The sequence below is a fragment of the Hydractinia symbiolongicarpus genome, chromosome 11 (genome assembly GCF_029227915.1).
Source record: "Hydractinia symbiolongicarpus strain clone_291-10 chromosome 11, HSymV2.1, whole genome shotgun sequence".
NCBI classification, from domain to species: domain Eukaryota; kingdom Metazoa; phylum Cnidaria; class Hydrozoa; order Anthoathecata; family Hydractiniidae; genus Hydractinia; species Hydractinia symbiolongicarpus.
The window spans coordinates 15,569,512-15,587,995 of NC_079885.1; the positions used below are offsets into that span (position 1 = coordinate 15,569,512).

Below are 18,484 nucleotides of genomic sequence, written 5' to 3' on the forward strand. Positions count from 1 at the left end.
CCTTCAAAACGGCTACGATCTGGCAGCAATAAATGCGCCAAGTCGCAAATGAATGGATTACGAGCGTCAGACAAAGAAAATGGCGATGTAGTAACTTTGCTAATTAACTTTGTCATATGAAAATTAAGTCGGAAAGCACCCTAGATTTCCTTCGTTGGAACTTTTTACCGGAAATCATAAAGCGCATGGTTGTCGTAATTAATGGATAGCGCTTGAAATGAGCTTTCAAATACACATAAAAACGACCTTTTTCGGATGATCCAGTCAAAAAATATGACCTTTAAAGTTTAAACCATTTTCGATGTAATGTGCTAATAAATCGTAGATATCTGCCCGTTTGTTTGTTTACGACAATACCACGATGAACACACCTGTTCTCGTCCGATCACGGAAGTTAAGCATCGTCGGGCCGGGATAGTACTTGGATGGGGGACCGCCTGGGAACTCCCGGTGTCGTAGGCTATTGACTTTTTCACGTTACATTATTTATCATTACGACTGTGACGTATCTTTTTTACGAAATAGCCGCTGAGTAAATCAAGAAAGAGACATGATTAGAAGTTGCTTTCCCTTCAAAACGGCTACGATCTGGCAGCAATAAATGCGCCAAGTCGCAAATGAATGGATTACGAGCGTCAGACAAAAAAAATGGCGATGTAGTTAATTTGCTAATTAACTTTGTCATATGAAAATTAAGTCTGAAAGTACCCTAGATTGCCTTCGTTGGAACTTTTTACCGGAAATCTTAAAGCGCATGGTTGTCGTAATTAATCGATAGCGCTTGAAATGAGCTTTCAAATGCACATAAACACGACCTATTTCGGATAATCCAGTCAAGAAATATGACCTTTAAAGTTTAAACCATTTTCGATGTAATGTGCTAATAAATCGTAGATATCTGCCCGTTTGTTTGTCTACGACCATACCACGATGAACACACCTGTTCTCGTCCGATCACGGAAGTTAAGCATCGTTGGGCCGGGATAGTACTTGGATGGGGGACCGCCTGGGAACTCCCGGTGTCGTAGGCTATTGACTTTTTCACGTTACATTATTTATCATTACGACTGTGACGTATCTTTTTTACGAAATAGCCGCTGAGTAAATCAAGAAAGAGACATGATTAGAAGTTGCTTTCCCTTCAAAACGGCTACGATCTGGCAGCAATAAATGCGCCAAGTCGCAAATGAATGGATTACGAGCGTCAGACAAAGAAAATGGCGATGTAGTAACTTTGCTAATTAACTTTGTCATATGAAAATTAAGTCGGAAAGCACCCTAGATTTCCTTCGTTGGAACTTTTTACGGGAAATCATAAAGCGCATGGTTGTCGTAATTAATGGATAGCGCTTGAAATGAGCTTTCAAATGCACATAAACACGACCTATTTCGAATGATCCAGTCAAGAAATATGACCTTTAAAGTTTGAACCATTTTCGATGTAATGTGCTAATAAATCGTAGATATCTGCCTGTTTGTTTGTCTACGACCATACCACGATGAACACACCTGTTCTCGTCCGATCACGGAAGTTAAGCATCGTCGGGCCGGGATAGTACTTGGATGGGGGACCGCCTGGGAACTCCCGGTGTCGTAGGCTATTGACTTTTTCACGTTACATTATTTATCATTACGACTGTGACGTATCTTTTTTACGAAATAGCCGCTGAGTAAATCAAGAAAGAGACATGATTAGAAGTTGCTTTCCCTTCAAAACGGCTACGATCTGGCAGCAATAAATGCGCCAAGTCGCAAATGAATGGATTACGAGCGTCAGACAAAAAAAATGGCGATGTAGTTAATTTGCTAATTAACTTTGTCATATGAAAATTAAGTCTGAAAGTACCCTAGATTGCCTTCGTTGGAACTTTTTACCGGAAATCTTAAAGCGCATGGTTGTCGTAATTAATCGATAGCGCTTGAAATGAGCTTTCAAATGCACATAAACACGACCTATTTCGGATAATCCAGTCAAGAAATATGACCTTTAAAGTTTAAACCATTTTCGATGTAATGTGCTAATAAATCGTAGATATCTGCCCGTTTGTTTGTCTACGACCATACCACGATGAACACACCTGTTCTCGTCCGATCACGGAAGTTAAGCATCGTTGGGCCGGGATAGTACTTGGATGGGGGACCGCCTGGGAACTCCCGGTGTCGTAGGCTATTGACTTTTTCACGTTACATTATTTATCATTACGACTGTGACGTATCTTTTTTACGAAATAGCCGCTGAGTAAATCAAGAAAGAGACATGATTAGAAGTTGCTTTCCCTTCAAAACGGCTACGATCTGGCAGCAATAAATGCGCCAAGTCGCAAATGAATGGATTACGAGCGTCAGACAAAGAAAATGGCGATGTAGTAACTTTGCTAATTAACTTTGTCATATGAAAATTAAGTCGGAAAGCACCCTAGATTTCCTTCGTTGGAACTTTTTACGGGAAATCATAAAGCGCATGGTTGTCGTAATTAATGGATAGCGCTTGAAATGAGCTTTCAAATGCACATAAACACGACCTATTTCGAATGATCCAGTCAAGAAATATGACCTTTAAAGTTTGAACCATTTTCGATGTAATGTGCTAATAAATCGTAGATATCTGCCTGTTTGTTTGTCTACGACCATACCACGATGAACACACCTGTTCTCGTCCGATCACGGAAGTTAAGCATCGTCGGGCCGGGATAGTACTTGGATGGGGGACCGCCTGGGAACTCCCGGTGTCGTAGGCTATTGACTTTTTCACGTTACATTATTTATCATTACGACTGTGACGTATCTTTTTTACGAAATAGCCGCTGAGTAAATCAAGAAAGAGACATGATTAGAAGTTGCTTTCCCTTCAAAACGGCTACGATCTGGCAGCAATAAATGCGCCAAGTCGCAAATGAATGGATTACAAGCGTCAGACAAAGAAAATGGCGATGTAGTTACTTTGCTAATCAACTTTGTCATAATAAAATTAAGTCGGAAAGCACCCTAGATTTCCTTCGTTGGAACTTTTGACCGGAAATCATAAAGCGCATTATTGTTGTCAAGAATCGATAGCGCTTAAAAAGAGCTATCAAACGCACATAAACACGACCTATTTCGAATGATCCAGTCAAGAAATATGACCTTTAAAGTTTGAACCATTTTCGATGTAATGTGCTAATAAATCGTAGATATCTGCCCGTTTGTTTGTCTACGACCATACCACGATGAGCACACCTGTTCTCGTCCGATCACGGAAGTTAAGCATCGTCGGGCCGGGATAGTACTTGGATGGGGGACCGCCTGGGAACTCCCGGTGTCGTAGGCTATTGACTTTTTCACGTTACATTATTTATCATTACGACTGTGACGTATCTTTTTTACGAAATAGCCGCTGAGTAAATCAAGAAAGAGACATGATTAGAAGTTGCTTTCCCTTCAAATCGGCTACGATCTGGCAGCAATAAATGCGCCAAGTCGCAAATGAATGGATTACGAGCGTCAGACAAAGAAAATGGCGATGTAGTAACTTTGCTAATTAACTTTGTCATATGAAAATTAAGTCGGAAAGCACCCTAGATTTCCTTCGTTGGAACTTTTTACCGGAAATCATAAAGCGCATGGTTGTCGTAATTAATGGATAGCGCTTGAAATGAGCTTTCAAATGCACATAAAAACGACCTATTTCGGATGATCCAGTCAAGAAATATGACCTTTAAAGTTTAAACCATTTTCGATGTAATGTGCTAATAAATCGTAGATATCTGCCCGTTTGTTTGTTTACGACCATACCACGATGAACTCACCTGTTCTCGTCCGATCACGGAAGTTAAGCATCGTCGGGCCGGGATAGTACTTGGATGGGGGACCGCCTGGGAACTCCCGGTGTCGTAGGCTATTGACTTTTTCACGTTACATTATTTATCATTACGACTGTGACGTATCTTTTTTACGAAATAGCCGCTGAGTAAATCAAGAAAGAGACATGATTAGAAGTTGCTTTCCCTTCAAAACGGCTACGATCTGGCAGCAATAAATGCGCCAAGTCGCAAATGAATGGATTACGAGCGTCAGACAAAAAAAATGGCGATGTAGTTAATTTGCTAATTAACTTTGTCATATGAAAATTAAGTCTGAAAGTACCCTAGATTGCCTTCGTTGGAACTTTTTACCGGAAATCTTAAAGCGCATGGTTGTCGTAATTAATCGATAGCGCTTGAAATGAGCTTTCAAATGCACATAAACACGACCTATTTCGGATAATCCAGTCAAGAAATATGACCTTTAAAGTTTAAACCATTTTCGATGTAATGTGCTAATAAATCGTAGATATCTGCCCGTTTGTTTGTCTACGACCATACCACGATGAACACACCTGTTCTCGTCCGATCACGGAAGTTAAGCATCGTTGGGCCGGGATAGTACTTGGATGGGGGACCGCCTGGGAACTCCCGGTGTCGTAGGCTATTGACTTTTTCACGTTACATTATTTATCATTACGACTGGGACGTATCTTTTTTACGCAATAGCCGCTGAGTAAATCAAGAAAGAGACATGATTAGAAGTTGCTTTCCCTTCAAAACGGCTACAATCTTGCTGCAATAAATGCGCCACGTCGCAAATAAATGGATTACGAGCGTCAGACAAAGAAAATGGCGATGTAGTTACTTTGATAATCAACTTTGTCATAATAAAATTAAGTCGGAAAGCACCCTAGATTTCCTTCGTTGGAACTTTTTACCGGAAATCATAAAGCGCATTATTGTTGTCAAGAATCGATATCGCTTAAAAAGAGCTGTCAAACGCACATAAACACGACCTATTTCGAATGATCCAGTCAAGAAATATGACCTTTAAAGTTTGAACCATTTTCGATGTAATGTGCTAATAAATCGTAGATATCTGCCCGTTTGTTTGTCTACGACCATACCACGATGAGCACACCTGTTCTCGTCCGATCACGGAAGTTAAGCATCGTCGGGCCGGGATAGTACTTGGATGGGGGACCGCCTGGGAACTCCCGGTGTCGTAGGCTATTGACTTTTTCACGTTACATTATTTATCATTACGACTGTGACGTATCTTTTTTACGAAATAGCCGCTGAGTAAATCAAGAAAGAGACATGATTAGAAGTTGCTTTCCCTTCAAAACGGCTACGATCTGGCAGCAATAAATGCGCCAAGTCGCAAATGAATGGATTACGAGCGTCAGACAAAGAAAATGGCGATGTAGTAACTTTGCTAATTAACTTTGTCATATGAAAATTAAGTCGGAAAGCACCCTAGATTTCCTTCGTTGGAACTTTTTACCGGAAATCATAAAGCGCATGGTTGTCGTAATTAATGGATAGCGCTTGAAATGAGCTTTCAAATGCACATAAAAACGACCTATTTCGGATGATCCAGTCAAGAAATATGACCTTTAAAGTTTAAACCATTTTCGATGTAATGTGCTAATAAATCGTAGATATCTGCCCGTTTGTTTGTTTACGACCATACCACGATGAACACACCTGTTCTCGTCCGATCACGGAAGTTAAGCATCGTCGGGCCGGGATAGTACTTGGATGGGGGACCGCCTGGGAACTCCCGGTGTCGTAGACTATTGACTTTTTCACGTTACATTATTTATCATTACGACTGTGACGTATCTTTTTTACGAAATAGCCGCTGAGTAAATCAAGAAAGAGACATGATTAGAAGTTGCTTTCCCTTCAAAACGGCTACGATCTGGCAGCAATAAATGCGCCAAGTCGCAAATGAATGGATTACGAGCGTCAGACAAAAAAAATGGCGATGTAGTTAATTTGCTAATTAACTTTGTCATATGAAAATTAAGTCTGAAAGTACCCTAGATTGCCTTCGTTGGAACTTTTTACCGGAAATCTTAAAGCGCATGGTTGTCGTAATTAATCGATAGCGCTTGAAATGAGCTTTCAAATGCACATAAACACGACCTATTTCGGATAATCCAGTCAAGAAATATGACCTTTAAAGTTTAAACCATTTTCGATGTAATGTGCTAATAAATCGTAGATATCTGCCCGTTTGTTTGTCTACGACCATACCACGATGAACACACCTGTTCTCGTCCGATCACGGAAGTTAAGCATCGTTGGGCCGGGATAGTACTTGGATGGGGGACCGCCTGGGAACTCCCGGTGTCGTAGGCTATTGACTTTTTCACGTTACATTATTTATCATTACGACTGGGACGTATCTTTTTTACGCAATAGCCGCTGAGTAAATCAAGAAAGAGACATGATTAGAAGTTGCTTTCCCTTCAAAACGGCTACAATCTTGCTGCAATAAATGCGCCACGTCGCAAATAAATGGATTACGAGCGTCAGACAAAGAAAATGGCGATGTAGTTACTTTGCTAATCAACTTTGTCATAATAAAATTAAGTCGGAAAGCACCCTAGATTTCCTTCGTTGGAACTTTTTACCGGAAATCATAAAGCGCATTATTGTTGTCAAGAATCGATAGCGCTTAAAAAGAGCTGTCAAACGCACATAAACACGACCTATTTCGAATGATCCAGTCAAGAAATATGACCTTTAAAGTTTGAACCATTTTCGATGTAATGTGCTAATAAATCGTAGATATCTGCCCGTTTGTTTGTCTACGACCATACCACGATGAGCACACCTGTTCTCGTCCGATCACGGAAGTTAAGCATCGTCGGGCCGGGATAGTACTTGGATGGGGGACCGCCTGGGAACTCCCGGTGTCGTAGGCTATTGACTTTTTCACGTTACATTATTTATCATTACGACTGTGACGTATCTTTTTTACGAAATAGCCGCTGAGTAAATCAAGAAAGAGACATGATTAGAAGTTGCTTTCCCTTCAAAACGGCTACGATCTGGCAGCAATAAATGCGCCAAGTCGCAAATGAATGGATTACGAGCGTCAGACAAAGAAAATGGCGATGTAGTAACTTTGCTAATTAACTTTGTCATATGAAAATTAAGTCGGAAAGCACCCTAGATTTCCTTCGTTGGAACTTTTTACCGGAAATCATAAAGCGCATGGTTGTCGTAATTAATGGATAGCGCTTGAAATGAGCTTTCAAATGCACATAAAAACGACCTATTTCGGATGATCCAGTCAAGAAATATGACCTTTAAAGTTTAAACCATTTTCGATGTAATGTGCTAATAAATCGTAGATATCTGCCCGTTTGTTTGTTTACGACCATACCACGATGAACACACCTGTTCTCGTCCGATCACGGAAGTTAAGCATCGTCGGGCCGGGATAGTACTTGGATGGGGGACCGCCTGGGAACTCCCGGTGTCGTAGGCTATTGACTTTTTCACGTTACATTATTTATCATTACGACTGTGACGTATCTTTTTTACGAAATAGCCGCTGAGTAAATCAAGAAAGAGACATGATTAGAAGTTGCTTTCCCTTCAAAACGGCTACGATCTGGCAGCAATAAATGCGCCAAGTCGCAAATGAATGGATTACGAGCGTCAGACAAAAAAAAATGGCGATGTAGTTAATTTGCTAATTAACTTTGTCATATGAAAATTAAGTCTGAAAGTACCCTAGATTGCCTTCGTTGGAACTTTTTACCGGAAATCATAAAGCGCATGGTTGTCGTAATTAATGGATAGCGCTTGAAATGAGCTTTCAAATGCACATAAAAACGACCTATTTCGGATGATCCAGTCAAGAAATATGACCTTTAAAGTTTAAACCATTTTCGATGTAATGTGCTAATAAATCGTAGATATCTGCCCGTTTGTTTGTTTACGACCATACCACGATGAACACACCTGTTCTCGTCCGATCACGGAAGTTAAGCATCGTCGGGCCGGGATAGTACTTGGATGGGGGACCGCCTGGGAACTCCCGGTGTCGTAGGCTATTGACTTTTTCACGTTACATTATTTATCATTACGACTGTGACGTATCTTTTTTACGAAATAGCCGCTGAGTAAATCAAGAAAGAGACATGATTAGAAGTTGCTTTCCCTTCAAAACGGCTACGATCTGGCAGCAATAAATGCGCCAAGTCGCAAATGAATGGATTACGAGCGTCAGACAAAAAAAATGGCGATGTAGTTAATTTGCTAATTAACTTTGTCATATGAAAATTAAGTCTGAAAGTACCCTAGATTGCCTTCGTTGGAACTTTTTACCGGAAATCTTAAAGCGCATGGTTGTCGTAATTAATCGATAGCGCTTGAAATGAGCTTTCAAATGCACATAAACACGACCTATTTCGGATAATCCAGTCAAGAAATATGACCTTTAAAGTTTAAACCATTTTCGATGTAATGTGCTAATAAATCGTAGATATCTGCCCGTTTGTTTGTCTACGACCATACCACGATGAACACACCTGTTCTCGTCCGATCACGGAAGTTAAGCATCGTTGGGCCGGGATAGTACTTGGATGGGGGACCGCCTGGGAACTCCCGGTGTCGTAGGCTATTGACTTTTTCACGTTACATTATTTATCATTACGACTGGGACGTATCTTTTTTACGCAATAGCCGCTGAGTAAATCAAGAAAGAGACATGATTAGAAGTTGCTTTCCCTTCAAAACGGCTACAATCTTGCTGCAATAAATGCGCCACGTCGCAAATAAATGGATTACGAGCGTCAGACAAAGAAAATGGCGATGTAGTTACTTTGCTAATCAACTTTGTCATAATAAAATTAAGTCGGAAAGCACCCTAGATTTCCTTCGTTGGAACTTTTTACCGGAAATCATAAAGCGCATTATTGTTGTCAAGAATCGATAGCGCTTAAAAAGAGCTGTCAAACGCACATAAACACGACCTATTTCGAATGATCCAGTCAAGAAATATGACCTTTAAAGTTTGAACCATTTTCGATGTAATGTGCTAATAAATCGTAGATATCTGCCCGTTTGTTTGTCTACGACCATACCACGATGAGCACACCTGTTCTCGTCCGATCACGGAAGTTAAGCATCGTCGGGCCGGGATAGTACTTGGATGGGGGACCGCCTGGGAACTCCCGGTGTCGTAGGCTATTGACTTTTTCACGTTACATTATTTATCATTACGACTGTGACGTATCTTTTTTACGAAATAGCCGCTGAGTAAATCAAGAAAGAGACATGATTAGAAGTTGCTTTCCCTTCAAAACGGCTACGATCTGGCAGCAATAAATGCGCCAAGTCGCAAATGAATGGATTACGAGCGTCAGACAAAGAAAATGGCGATGTAGTAACTTTGCTAATTAACTTTGTCATATGAAAATTAAGTCGGAAAGCACCCTAGATTTCCTTCGTTGGAACTTTTTACCGGAAATCATAAAGCGCATGGTTGTCGTAATTAATGGATAGCGCTTGAAATGAGCTTTCAAATGCACATAAAAACGACCTATTTCGGATGATCCAGTCAAGAAATATGACCTTTAAAGTTTAAACCATTTTCGATGTAATGTGCTAATAAATCGTAGATATCTGCCCGTTTGTTTGTTTACGACCATACCACGATGAACACACCTGTTCTCGTCCGATCACGGAAGTTAAGCATCGTCGGGCCGGGATAGTACTTGGATGGGGGACCGCCTGGGAAGTCCCGGTGTCGTAGGCTATTGACTTTTTCACGTTACATTATTTATCATTACGACTGTGACGTATCTTTTTTACGAAATAGCCGCTGAGTAAATCAAGAAAGAGACATGATTAGAAGTTGCTTTCCCTTCAAAACGGCTACGATCTGGCAGCAATAAATGCGCCAAGTCGCAAATGAATGGATTACGAGCGTCAGACAAAAAAAAATGGCGATGTAGTTAATTTGCTAATTAACTTTGTCATATGAAAATTAAGTCTGAAAGTACCCTAGATTGCCTTCGTTGGAACTTTTTACCGGAAATCTTAAAGCGCATGGTTGTCGTAATTAATCGATTGCGCTTGAAATGAGCTTTCAAATGCACATAAACACGACCTATTTCGGATAATCCAGTCAAGAAATATGACCTTTAAAGTTTAAACCATTTTCGATGTAATGTGCTAATAAATCGTAGATATCTGCCCGTTTGTTTGTCTACGACCATACCACGATGAACACACCTGTTCTCGTCCGATCACGGAAGTTAAGCATCGTTGGGCCGGGATAGTACTTGGATGGGGGACCGCCTGGGAACTCCCGGTGTCGTAGGCTATTGACTTTTTCACGTTACATTATTTATCATTACGACTGGGACGTATCTTTTTTACGCAATAGCCGCTGAGTAAATCAAGAAAGAGACATGAATAGAAGTTGCTTTCCCTTCAAAAAAGCTACGATCTGGCAGCAATAAATGCGCCACGTCGCAAATAAATGGATTACGAGCGTCAGACAAAGAAAATGGCGATGTAATTACTTTGCTAATTAACTTTGTCATATGAAAATTAAGTCTGAAAGTACCCTAGATTGCCTTCGTTGGAACTTTTTACCGGAAATCTTAAAGCGCATTATTGTCGTAATTAATGGATAGCGCTTGAAATGAGCTTTCAAATGCACATAAACACAACCTATTTCGGATAATCCAGTCAAGAAATATGACCTTTAAAATTTAAACCATTTTTGATGTAATGTGCTAATAAATCGTAGATATCTGCCCGTTTGTTTGTCTACGACCATACCACGATGAACACACCTGTTCTCGTCCGATCACGGAAGTTAAGCATCGTTGGGCCGGGATAGTACTTGGATGGGGGACCGCCTGGGAACTCCCGGTGTCGTAGGCTATTGACTTTTTCACGTTACATTATTTATCATTAGGACTGGGACGTATGTTTTTTACGCAATAGCCGCTGAGTAAATCAAGAAAGAGACATGATTATAAGTTGCTTTCCCTTCAAAACGGCTACAATCTTGCTGCAATAAATGCGCCACGTCGCAAATAAATGGATTACGAGCGTCAGACAAAGAAAATGGCGATGTAGTTACTTTGCTAATTAACTTTGTCATATGAAAATTAAGTCTGAAAGTACCCTAGATTGCCTTTCTTGGAACTTTTTACCGGAAATCTTAAAGCGCATTATTGTCGTAATTAATGGATAGCACTTGAAACGAGCTTTCAAATGCACATAAACACAACCTTTTTCGGATAATCCAGTCAAGAAATATGACCTTTAAAATTTAAACCATTTTTGATGTAATGTGCTAATAAATCGTAGATATCTGCCCGTTTGTTTGTCTACGACCATACCACGATGAACACACCTGTTCTCGTCCGATCACGGAAGTTAAGCATCGTTGGGCCGGGATAGTACTTGGATGGGGGACCGCCTGGGAACTCCCGGTGTCGTAGGCTATTGACTTTTTCACGTTACATTATTTATCATTACGACTGTGACGTATCTTTTTTACGAAATAACCGCTGAGTAAATCAAGAAAGAGACATGATTAGAAGTTGCTTTCCCTTCAAAACGGCTACGATCTGGCAGCAATAAATGCGCCAAGTCGCAAATGAATGGATTACAAGCGTCAGACAAAGAAAATGGCGATGTAGTTACTTTGCTAATTAACTTTGTCATAATAAAATTAAGTCGGAAAGCACCCTAGATTTCCTTCGTTGGAACTTTTCACCGGAAATCATAAAGCGCATTATTGTTGTCAAGAATCGATAGCGCTTAAAAAGAGCTGTCAAACGCACATAAACACTACCTATTTCGAATGATCCAGTCAAGAAATATGACCTTTAAAGTTTGAACCATTTTCGATGTAATGTGCTAATAAATCGTAGATATCTGCCCGTTTGTTTGTCTACGACCATACCACGATGAACACACCTGTTCTCGTCCGATCACGGAAGTTAAGCATCGTCGGGCCGGGATAGTACTTGGATGGGGGACCGCCTGGGAACTCCCGGTGTCGTAGGCTATTGACTTTTTCACGTTACATTATTTATCATTGCGACTGTGACGTATCTTTTTTACGAAATAGCCGCTGAGTAAATCAAGAAAGAGACATGATTAGAAGTTGCTTTCCCTTCAAAACGGCTACGATCTGGCAGCAATAAATGCGCCAAGTCGCAAATGAATGGATTACAAGCGTCAGACAAAGAAAATGGCGATGTAGTTACTTTGCTAATTAACTTTGTCATAATAAAATTAAGTCGGAAAGCACCCTAGATTTCCTTCGTTGGAACTTTTTACCGAAAATCATAAAGCGCATTATTGTTGTCAAGAATCGATAGCGCTTAAAAAGAGCTGTCAAACGCACATAAACACGACCTATTTCGAATGATCCAGTCAAGAAATATGACCTTTAAAGTTTGAACCATTTTCGATGTAATGTGCTAATAAATCGTAGATATCTGCCCGTTTGTTTGTCTACGACCATACCACGATGAACACACCTGTTCTCGTCCGATCACGGAAGTTAAGCATCGTCGGGCCGGGATAGTACTTGGATGGGGGACCGCCTGGGAACTCCCGGTGTCGTAGGCTATTGACTTTTTCACGTTTCATTATTTATCATTACGACTGTGACGTATCTTTTTTACGAAATAGCCGCTGAGTAAATCAAGAAAGAGACATGATTAGAAGTTGCTTTCCCTTCAAAACGGCTACGATCTGGCAGCAATAAATGCGCCAAGTCGCAAATGAATGGATTACGAGCGTCAGACAAAGAAAATGGCGATGTAGTAACTTTGCTAATTAACTTTGTCATATGAAAATTAAGTCGGAAAGCACCCTAGATTTCCTTCGTTGGAACTTTTTACGGGAAATCATAAAGCGCATGGTTGTCGTAATTAATGGATAGCAATTGAAATGAGCTTTCAAATGCACATAAGAACGACCTATTTCGAATGATCCAGTCAAGAAATATGACCTTTAAAGTTTGAACCATTTTCGATGTAATGTGCTAATAAATCGTAGATATCTGCCCGTTTGTTTGTCTACGACCATACCACGATGAACACACCTGTTCTCGTCCGATCACGGAAGTTAAGCATCGTCGGGCCGGGATAGTACTTGGATGGGGGACCGCCTGGGAACTCCCGGTGTCGTAGGCTATTGACTTTTTCACGTTACATTATTTATCATTACGACTGTGACGTATCTTTTTTACGAAATAGCCGCTGAGTAAATCAAGAAAGAGACATGATTAGAAGTTGCTTTCCCTTCAAAACGGCTACGATCTGGCAGCAATAAATGCGCCAAGTCGCAAATGAATGGATTACAAGCGTCAGACAAAGAAAATGGCGATGTAGTTACTTTGCTAATTAACTTTGTCATAATAAAATTAAGTCGGAAAGCACCCTAGATTTCCTTCGTTGGAACTTTTTACCGGAAATCATAAAGCGCATTATTGTTGTCAAGAATCGATAGCGCTTAAAAAGAGCTGTCAAACGCACATAAACACGACCTATTTCGAATGATCCAGTCAAGAAATATGACTTTTAAAGTTTGAACCATTTTCGATGTAATGTGCTAATAAATCGTAGATATCTGCCCGTTTGTTTGTCTACGACCATACCACGATGAACACACCTGTTCTCGTCCGATCACGGAAGTTAAGCATCGTCGGGCCGGGATAGTACTTGGATGGGGGACCGCCTGGGAACTCCCGGTGTCGTAGGCTATTGACTTTTTCACGTTACATTATTTATCATTACGACTGTGACGTATCTTTTTTACGAAATAGCCGCTGAGTAAATCAAGAAAGAGACATGATTAGAAGTTGCTTTCCCTTCAAAACAGCTACGATCTGGCAGCAATAAATGCGCCAAGTCGCAAATGAATGGATTACGAGCGTCAGACAAAGAAAATGGCGATGTAGTAACTTTGCTAATTAACTTTGTCATATGAAAATTAAGTCGGAAAGCACCCTAGATTTCCTTCGTTGGAACTTTTTACCGGAAATCATAAAGCGCATGGTTGTCGTAATTAATGGATAGCGCTTGAAATGAGCTTTTAAATGCACATAAAAACGACCTATTTCGGATGATCCAGTCAAGAAATATGACCTTTAAAGTTTAAACCATTTCCGATGTAATGTGCTAATAAATCGTAGATATCTGCCCGTTTGTTTGTTTACGACCATACCACGATGAACACACCTGTTCTCGTCCGATCACGGAAGTTAAGCATCGTCGGGCCGGGATAGTACTTGGATGGGGGACCGCCTGGGAACTCCCGGTGTCGTAGGTTATTGACTTTTTCACGTTACATTATTTATCATTACGACTGTGACGTATCTTTTTTACGAAATAGCCGCTGAGTAAATCAAGAAAGAGACATGATTAGAAGTTGCTTTCCCTTCAAAACGGCTACGATCTGGCAGCAATAAATGCGCCAAGTCGCAAATGAATGGATTACGAGCGTCAGACAAAAAAAATGGCGATGTAGTTAATTTGCTAATTAACTTTGTCATATGAAAATTAAGTCTGAAAGTACCCTAGATTGCCTTCGTTGGAACTTTTTACCGGAAATCTTAAAGCGCATGGTTGTCGTAATTAATCGATAGCGCTTGAAATGAGCTTTCAAATGCACATAAACACGACCTATTTCGGATAATCCAGTCAAGAAATATGACCTTTAAAGTTTAAACCATTTTCGATGTAATGTGCTAATAAATCGTAGATATCTGCCCGTTTGTTTGTTTACGACCATACCACGATGAACACACCTGTTCTCGTGCGATCACGGAAGTTAAGCATCGTCGGGCCGGGATAGTACTTGGATGGGGGACCGCCTGGGAACTCCCGGTGTTGTAGGCTATTGACTTTTTCACGTTACATTATTTATCATTACGACTGTGACGTATCTTTTTTACGAAATAGCCGCTGAGTAAATCAAGAAAGAGACATGATTAGAAGTTGCTTTCCCTTCAAAACGGCTACGATCTGGCAGCAATAAATGCGCCAAGTCGCAAATGAATGGATTACAAGCGTCAGACAAAGAAAATGGCGATGTAGTTACTTTGCTAATTAACTTTGTCATAATAAAATTAAGTCGGAAAGCACCCTAGATTTCCTTCGTTGGAACTTTTTACCGGAAATCATAAAGCGCATTATTGTTGTCAAGAATCGATAGCGCTTGAAATGAGCTTTCAAATGCACATAAAAACGACCTATTTCGGATGATCCAGTCAAGAAATATGACCTTTAAAGTTTAAACCATTTTCGATGTAATGTGCTAATAAATCGTAGATATCTGCCCGTTTGTTTGTTTACGACCATACCACGATGAACACACCTGTTCTCGTCCGATCACGGAAGTTAAGTATCGTCGGGCCGGGATAGTACTTGGATGGGGGACCGCCTGGGAACTCCCGGTGTCGTAGGCTATTGAATTTTTCACGTTACATTATTTATCATTACGACTGTGACGTATCTTTTTTACGAAATAGCCGCTGAGTAAATCAAGAAAGAGACATGATTGGAAGTTGCTTTCCCTTCAAAACGGCTACAATCTTGCTGCAATAAATGCGCCACGTCGCAAATAAATGGATTACGAGCGTCAGACAAAGAAAATGGCGATCTAGTTACTTTGCTAATTAACTTTGTCATATGAAAATTAAGTCTGAAAGTACCCTAGATTGCCTTTCTTGGAACTTTTTACCGGAAATCTTAAAGCGCATTATTGTCGTAATTAATGGATAGCGCTTGAAACGAGCTTTCAAATGCACATAAACACAACCTTTTTCGGATAATCCAGTCAAGAAATATGACCTTTAAAATTTAAACCATTTTTGATGTAATGTGCTAATAAATCGTAGATATCTGCCCGTTTGTTTGTCTACGACCATACCACGATGAACACACCTGTTCTCGTCCGATCACGGAAGTTAAGCATCGTTGGGCCGGGATAGTACTTGGATGGGGGACCGCCTGGGAACTCCCGGTGTCGTAGGCTATTGACTTTTTCACGTTACATCATTTATCATTACGACTGTGACGTATCTTTTTTACGAAATAGCCGCTGAGTAAATCAAGAAAGAGACATGATTAGAAGTTGCTTTCCCTTCAAAACGGCTACGATCTGGCAGCAATAAATGCGCCAAGTCGCAAATGAATGGATTACAAGCGTCAGACAAAGAAAATGGCGATGTAGTTACTTTGCTAATTAACTTTGTCATAATAAAATTAAGTCGGAAAGCACCCTAGATTTCCTTCGTTGGAACTTTTTACCGGAAATCATAAAGCGCATTATTGTTGTCAAGAATCGATAGCGCTTAAAAAGAGCTATCAAACGCATATAAACACGACCTATTTCGAATGATCCAGTCAAGAAATATGACCTTTAAAGTTTGAACCATTTTCGATGTAATGTGCTAATAAATCGTAGATATCTGCCCGTTTGTTTGTCTACGACCATACCACGATGAACACACCTGTTCTCGTCCGATCACGGAAGTTAAGCATCGTCGGGCCGGGATAGTACTTGGATGGGGGACCGCCTGGGAACTCCCGGTGTCGTAGGCTATTGACTTTTTCACGTTACATTATTTATCATTACGACTGTGACGTATCTTTTTTACGAAATAGCCGCTGAGTAAATCAAGAAAGAGACATGATTAGAAGTTGCTTTCCCTTCAAAACGGCTACGATCTGGCAGCAATAAATGCGCCAAGTCGCAAATGAATGGATTACGAGCGTCAGACAAAGAAAATGGCGATGTAGTAACTTTGCTAATTAACTTTGTCATATGAAAATTAAGTCGGAAAGCACCCTAGATTTCCTTCGTTGGAACTTTTTACCGGAAATCATAAAGCGCATGGTTGTCGTCATTAATGGATAGCGCTTGAAATGAGCTTTCAAATGCACATAAACACGACCTATTTCGAATGATCCAGTCAAGAAATATGACCTTTAAAGTTTGAACCATTTTCGATGTAATGTGCTAATAAATCGTAGATATCTGCCCGTTTGTTTGTCTACGACCATACCACGATGAACACACCTGTTCTCGTCCGATCACGGAAGTTAAGCATCGTCGGGCCGGGATAGTACTTGGATGGGGGACCGCCTGGGAACTCCCGGTGTCGTAGGCTATTGACTTTTTCACGTTACATTATTTATCATTACGACTGTGACGTATCTTTTTTACGAAATAGCCGCTGAGTAAATCAAGAAAGAGACATGATTAGAAGTTGCTTTCCCTTCAAAACGGCTACGATCTGGCAGCAATAAATGCGCCAAGTCGCAAATGAATGGATTACAAGCGTCAGACAAAGAAAATGGCGATGTAGTTACTTTGCTAATTAACTTTGTCATAATAAAATTAAGTCGGAAAGCACCCTAGATTTCCTTCGTTGGAACTTTTTACCGGAAATCATAAAGCGCATTATTGTTGTCAAGAATCGATAGCGCTTAAAAAGAGCTGTCAAACGCACATAAACACGACCTATTTCGAATGATCCAGTCAAGAAATATGACCTTTAAAGTTTGAACCATTTTCGATGTAATGTGCTAATAAATCGTAGATATCTGCCCGTTTGTTTGTCTACGACCATACCACGATGAACACACCTGTTCTCGTCCGATCACGGAAGTTAAGCATCGTTGGGCCGGGATGGTACTTGGATGGGGGACCGCCTGGGAACTCCCGGTGTCGTAGGCTTTTGACTTTTTCACGTTACATTATTTATCATTACGACTGTGACGTATCTTTTTTACGAAATAGCCGCTGAGTAAATCAAGAAAGAGACATGATTAGAAGTTGCTTTCCCTTCAAAACGGCTACGATCTGGCAGCAATAAATGCGCCAAGTCGCAAATGAATGGATTACGAGCGTCAGACAAAGAAAATGGCGATGTAGTAACTTTGCTAATTAACTTTGTCATATGAAAATTAAGTCGGAAAGCACCCTAGATTTCCTTCGTTGGAACTTTTTACCGGAAATCATAAAGCGCATGGTTGTCGTAATTAATGGATAGCGCTTGAAATGAGCTTTCAAATGCACATAAAAACGACCTATTTCGGATGATCCAGTCAAGAAATATGACCTTTAAAGTTTAAACCATTTTCGATGTAATGTGCTAATAAATCGTAGATATCTGCCCGTTTGTTTGTTTACGACCATACCACGATGAACACACCTGTTCTCGTCCGATCACGGAAGTTAAGCATCGTCGGGCCGGGATAGTACTTGGATGGGGGACCGCCTGGGAACTCCCGGTGTCGTAGGCTATTGACTTTTTCACGTTACATTATTTATCATTACGACTGTGACGTATCTTTTTTACGAAATAGCCGCTGAGTAAATCAAAAAAGAGACATGATTAGAAGTTGCTTTCCCTTCAAAACGGCTACGATCTGGCAGCAATAAATGCGCCAAGTCGCAAATGAATGGATTACGAGCGTCAGACAAAGAAAATAGCGGTGTACTTACTTTGCTAACTAATTTTGTCATATGAAAATTAAGTCTGAAAGTACCCTAGATTTCCTTCGTTGGAACTTTTTACCGGAAATCTTAAAGCGCATTATTGTCGTAATTAACGAATAGCGCTTGAAATGAGCTTTCAAATGCACATAAACACGACCTATTTCGGATAATCCAGTCAAGAAATA

The 18,484-nt window shown here is 40.5% G+C and overlaps 32 non-coding genes across 32 annotated transcripts; all 32 read left to right on the top strand.

Annotated features, from left to right (window-relative positions):
* Positions 1-343: 343 nt before the first annotated feature.
* Positions 344-462, top strand: LOC130616289 (5S ribosomal RNA). Its single transcript, XR_008977371.1, has one exon. It is a non-coding gene; the product is annotated as a 5S ribosomal RNA (ribosomal RNA).
* A 450-nt stretch (positions 463-912) lies between these two features.
* LOC130616428 (5S ribosomal RNA) lies at positions 913-1,031 on the top strand. Its single transcript, XR_008977510.1, has one exon. It is a non-coding gene; the product is annotated as a 5S ribosomal RNA (ribosomal RNA).
* A 450-nt stretch (positions 1,032-1,481) lies between these two features.
* Positions 1,482-1,600, top strand: LOC130615151 (5S ribosomal RNA). The gene has a single exon (XR_008976240.1). It is a non-coding gene; the product is annotated as a 5S ribosomal RNA (ribosomal RNA).
* Positions 1,601-2,050: 450 nt separating this feature from the next.
* LOC130616441 (5S ribosomal RNA) lies at positions 2,051-2,169 on the top strand. Its single transcript, XR_008977523.1, has one exon. It is a non-coding gene; the product is annotated as a 5S ribosomal RNA (ribosomal RNA).
* Positions 2,170-2,619: 450 nt separating this feature from the next.
* Positions 2,620-2,738, top strand: LOC130615152 (5S ribosomal RNA). Its single transcript, XR_008976241.1, has one exon. It is a non-coding gene; the product is annotated as a 5S ribosomal RNA (ribosomal RNA).
* Positions 2,739-3,188: 450 nt separating this feature from the next.
* LOC130615854 (5S ribosomal RNA) lies at positions 3,189-3,307 on the top strand. Its single transcript, XR_008976941.1, has one exon. It is a non-coding gene; the product is annotated as a 5S ribosomal RNA (ribosomal RNA).
* Positions 3,308-3,757: 450 nt separating this feature from the next.
* LOC130616251 (5S ribosomal RNA) lies at positions 3,758-3,876 on the top strand. The gene has a single exon (XR_008977334.1). It is a non-coding gene; the product is annotated as a 5S ribosomal RNA (ribosomal RNA).
* A 450-nt stretch (positions 3,877-4,326) lies between these two features.
* Positions 4,327-4,445, top strand: LOC130616453 (5S ribosomal RNA). The gene has a single exon (XR_008977535.1). It is a non-coding gene; the product is annotated as a 5S ribosomal RNA (ribosomal RNA).
* A 450-nt stretch (positions 4,446-4,895) lies between these two features.
* Positions 4,896-5,014, top strand: LOC130615856 (5S ribosomal RNA). Its single transcript, XR_008976942.1, has one exon. It is a non-coding gene; the product is annotated as a 5S ribosomal RNA (ribosomal RNA).
* A 450-nt stretch (positions 5,015-5,464) lies between these two features.
* LOC130615343 (5S ribosomal RNA) lies at positions 5,465-5,583 on the top strand. The gene has a single exon (XR_008976433.1). It is a non-coding gene; the product is annotated as a 5S ribosomal RNA (ribosomal RNA).
* Positions 5,584-6,033: 450 nt separating this feature from the next.
* LOC130616466 (5S ribosomal RNA) lies at positions 6,034-6,152 on the top strand. Its single transcript, XR_008977547.1, has one exon. It is a non-coding gene; the product is annotated as a 5S ribosomal RNA (ribosomal RNA).
* A 450-nt stretch (positions 6,153-6,602) lies between these two features.
* On the top strand, positions 6,603-6,721 carry LOC130615857 (5S ribosomal RNA). The gene has a single exon (XR_008976943.1). It is a non-coding gene; the product is annotated as a 5S ribosomal RNA (ribosomal RNA).
* A 450-nt stretch (positions 6,722-7,171) lies between these two features.
* LOC130615581 (5S ribosomal RNA) lies at positions 7,172-7,290 on the top strand. Its single transcript, XR_008976669.1, has one exon. It is a non-coding gene; the product is annotated as a 5S ribosomal RNA (ribosomal RNA).
* A 451-nt stretch (positions 7,291-7,741) lies between these two features.
* On the top strand, positions 7,742-7,860 carry LOC130615582 (5S ribosomal RNA). The gene has a single exon (XR_008976670.1). It is a non-coding gene; the product is annotated as a 5S ribosomal RNA (ribosomal RNA).
* Positions 7,861-8,310: 450 nt separating this feature from the next.
* Positions 8,311-8,429, top strand: LOC130616478 (5S ribosomal RNA). Its single transcript, XR_008977559.1, has one exon. It is a non-coding gene; the product is annotated as a 5S ribosomal RNA (ribosomal RNA).
* A 450-nt stretch (positions 8,430-8,879) lies between these two features.
* LOC130615858 (5S ribosomal RNA) lies at positions 8,880-8,998 on the top strand. The gene has a single exon (XR_008976944.1). It is a non-coding gene; the product is annotated as a 5S ribosomal RNA (ribosomal RNA).
* A 450-nt stretch (positions 8,999-9,448) lies between these two features.
* Positions 9,449-9,567, top strand: LOC130615385 (5S ribosomal RNA). The gene has a single exon (XR_008976475.1). It is a non-coding gene; the product is annotated as a 5S ribosomal RNA (ribosomal RNA).
* A 451-nt stretch (positions 9,568-10,018) lies between these two features.
* On the top strand, positions 10,019-10,137 carry LOC130616490 (5S ribosomal RNA). The gene has a single exon (XR_008977571.1). It is a non-coding gene; the product is annotated as a 5S ribosomal RNA (ribosomal RNA).
* A 450-nt stretch (positions 10,138-10,587) lies between these two features.
* LOC130616502 (5S ribosomal RNA) lies at positions 10,588-10,706 on the top strand. The gene has a single exon (XR_008977583.1). It is a non-coding gene; the product is annotated as a 5S ribosomal RNA (ribosomal RNA).
* Positions 10,707-11,156: 450 nt separating this feature from the next.
* Positions 11,157-11,275, top strand: LOC130616514 (5S ribosomal RNA). The gene has a single exon (XR_008977596.1). It is a non-coding gene; the product is annotated as a 5S ribosomal RNA (ribosomal RNA).
* A 450-nt stretch (positions 11,276-11,725) lies between these two features.
* On the top strand, positions 11,726-11,844 carry LOC130615153 (5S ribosomal RNA). The gene has a single exon (XR_008976243.1). It is a non-coding gene; the product is annotated as a 5S ribosomal RNA (ribosomal RNA).
* Positions 11,845-12,294: 450 nt separating this feature from the next.
* LOC130615154 (5S ribosomal RNA) lies at positions 12,295-12,413 on the top strand. Its single transcript, XR_008976244.1, has one exon. It is a non-coding gene; the product is annotated as a 5S ribosomal RNA (ribosomal RNA).
* Positions 12,414-12,863: 450 nt separating this feature from the next.
* LOC130615155 (5S ribosomal RNA) lies at positions 12,864-12,982 on the top strand. Its single transcript, XR_008976245.1, has one exon. It is a non-coding gene; the product is annotated as a 5S ribosomal RNA (ribosomal RNA).
* Positions 12,983-13,432: 450 nt separating this feature from the next.
* Positions 13,433-13,551, top strand: LOC130615156 (5S ribosomal RNA). Its single transcript, XR_008976246.1, has one exon. It is a non-coding gene; the product is annotated as a 5S ribosomal RNA (ribosomal RNA).
* A 450-nt stretch (positions 13,552-14,001) lies between these two features.
* On the top strand, positions 14,002-14,120 carry LOC130616202 (5S ribosomal RNA). Its single transcript, XR_008977285.1, has one exon. It is a non-coding gene; the product is annotated as a 5S ribosomal RNA (ribosomal RNA).
* A 450-nt stretch (positions 14,121-14,570) lies between these two features.
* Positions 14,571-14,689, top strand: LOC130616627 (5S ribosomal RNA). Its single transcript, XR_008977708.1, has one exon. It is a non-coding gene; the product is annotated as a 5S ribosomal RNA (ribosomal RNA).
* A 450-nt stretch (positions 14,690-15,139) lies between these two features.
* On the top strand, positions 15,140-15,258 carry LOC130616389 (5S ribosomal RNA). Its single transcript, XR_008977471.1, has one exon. It is a non-coding gene; the product is annotated as a 5S ribosomal RNA (ribosomal RNA).
* A 450-nt stretch (positions 15,259-15,708) lies between these two features.
* LOC130616526 (5S ribosomal RNA) lies at positions 15,709-15,827 on the top strand. Its single transcript, XR_008977608.1, has one exon. It is a non-coding gene; the product is annotated as a 5S ribosomal RNA (ribosomal RNA).
* A 450-nt stretch (positions 15,828-16,277) lies between these two features.
* LOC130615157 (5S ribosomal RNA) lies at positions 16,278-16,396 on the top strand. Its single transcript, XR_008976247.1, has one exon. It is a non-coding gene; the product is annotated as a 5S ribosomal RNA (ribosomal RNA).
* A 450-nt stretch (positions 16,397-16,846) lies between these two features.
* Positions 16,847-16,965, top strand: LOC130615158 (5S ribosomal RNA). The gene has a single exon (XR_008976248.1). It is a non-coding gene; the product is annotated as a 5S ribosomal RNA (ribosomal RNA).
* Positions 16,966-17,415: 450 nt separating this feature from the next.
* LOC130615707 (5S ribosomal RNA) lies at positions 17,416-17,534 on the top strand. The gene has a single exon (XR_008976795.1). It is a non-coding gene; the product is annotated as a 5S ribosomal RNA (ribosomal RNA).
* A 450-nt stretch (positions 17,535-17,984) lies between these two features.
* On the top strand, positions 17,985-18,103 carry LOC130615583 (5S ribosomal RNA). Its single transcript, XR_008976672.1, has one exon. It is a non-coding gene; the product is annotated as a 5S ribosomal RNA (ribosomal RNA).
* Positions 18,104-18,484: the final 381 nt, after the last annotated feature.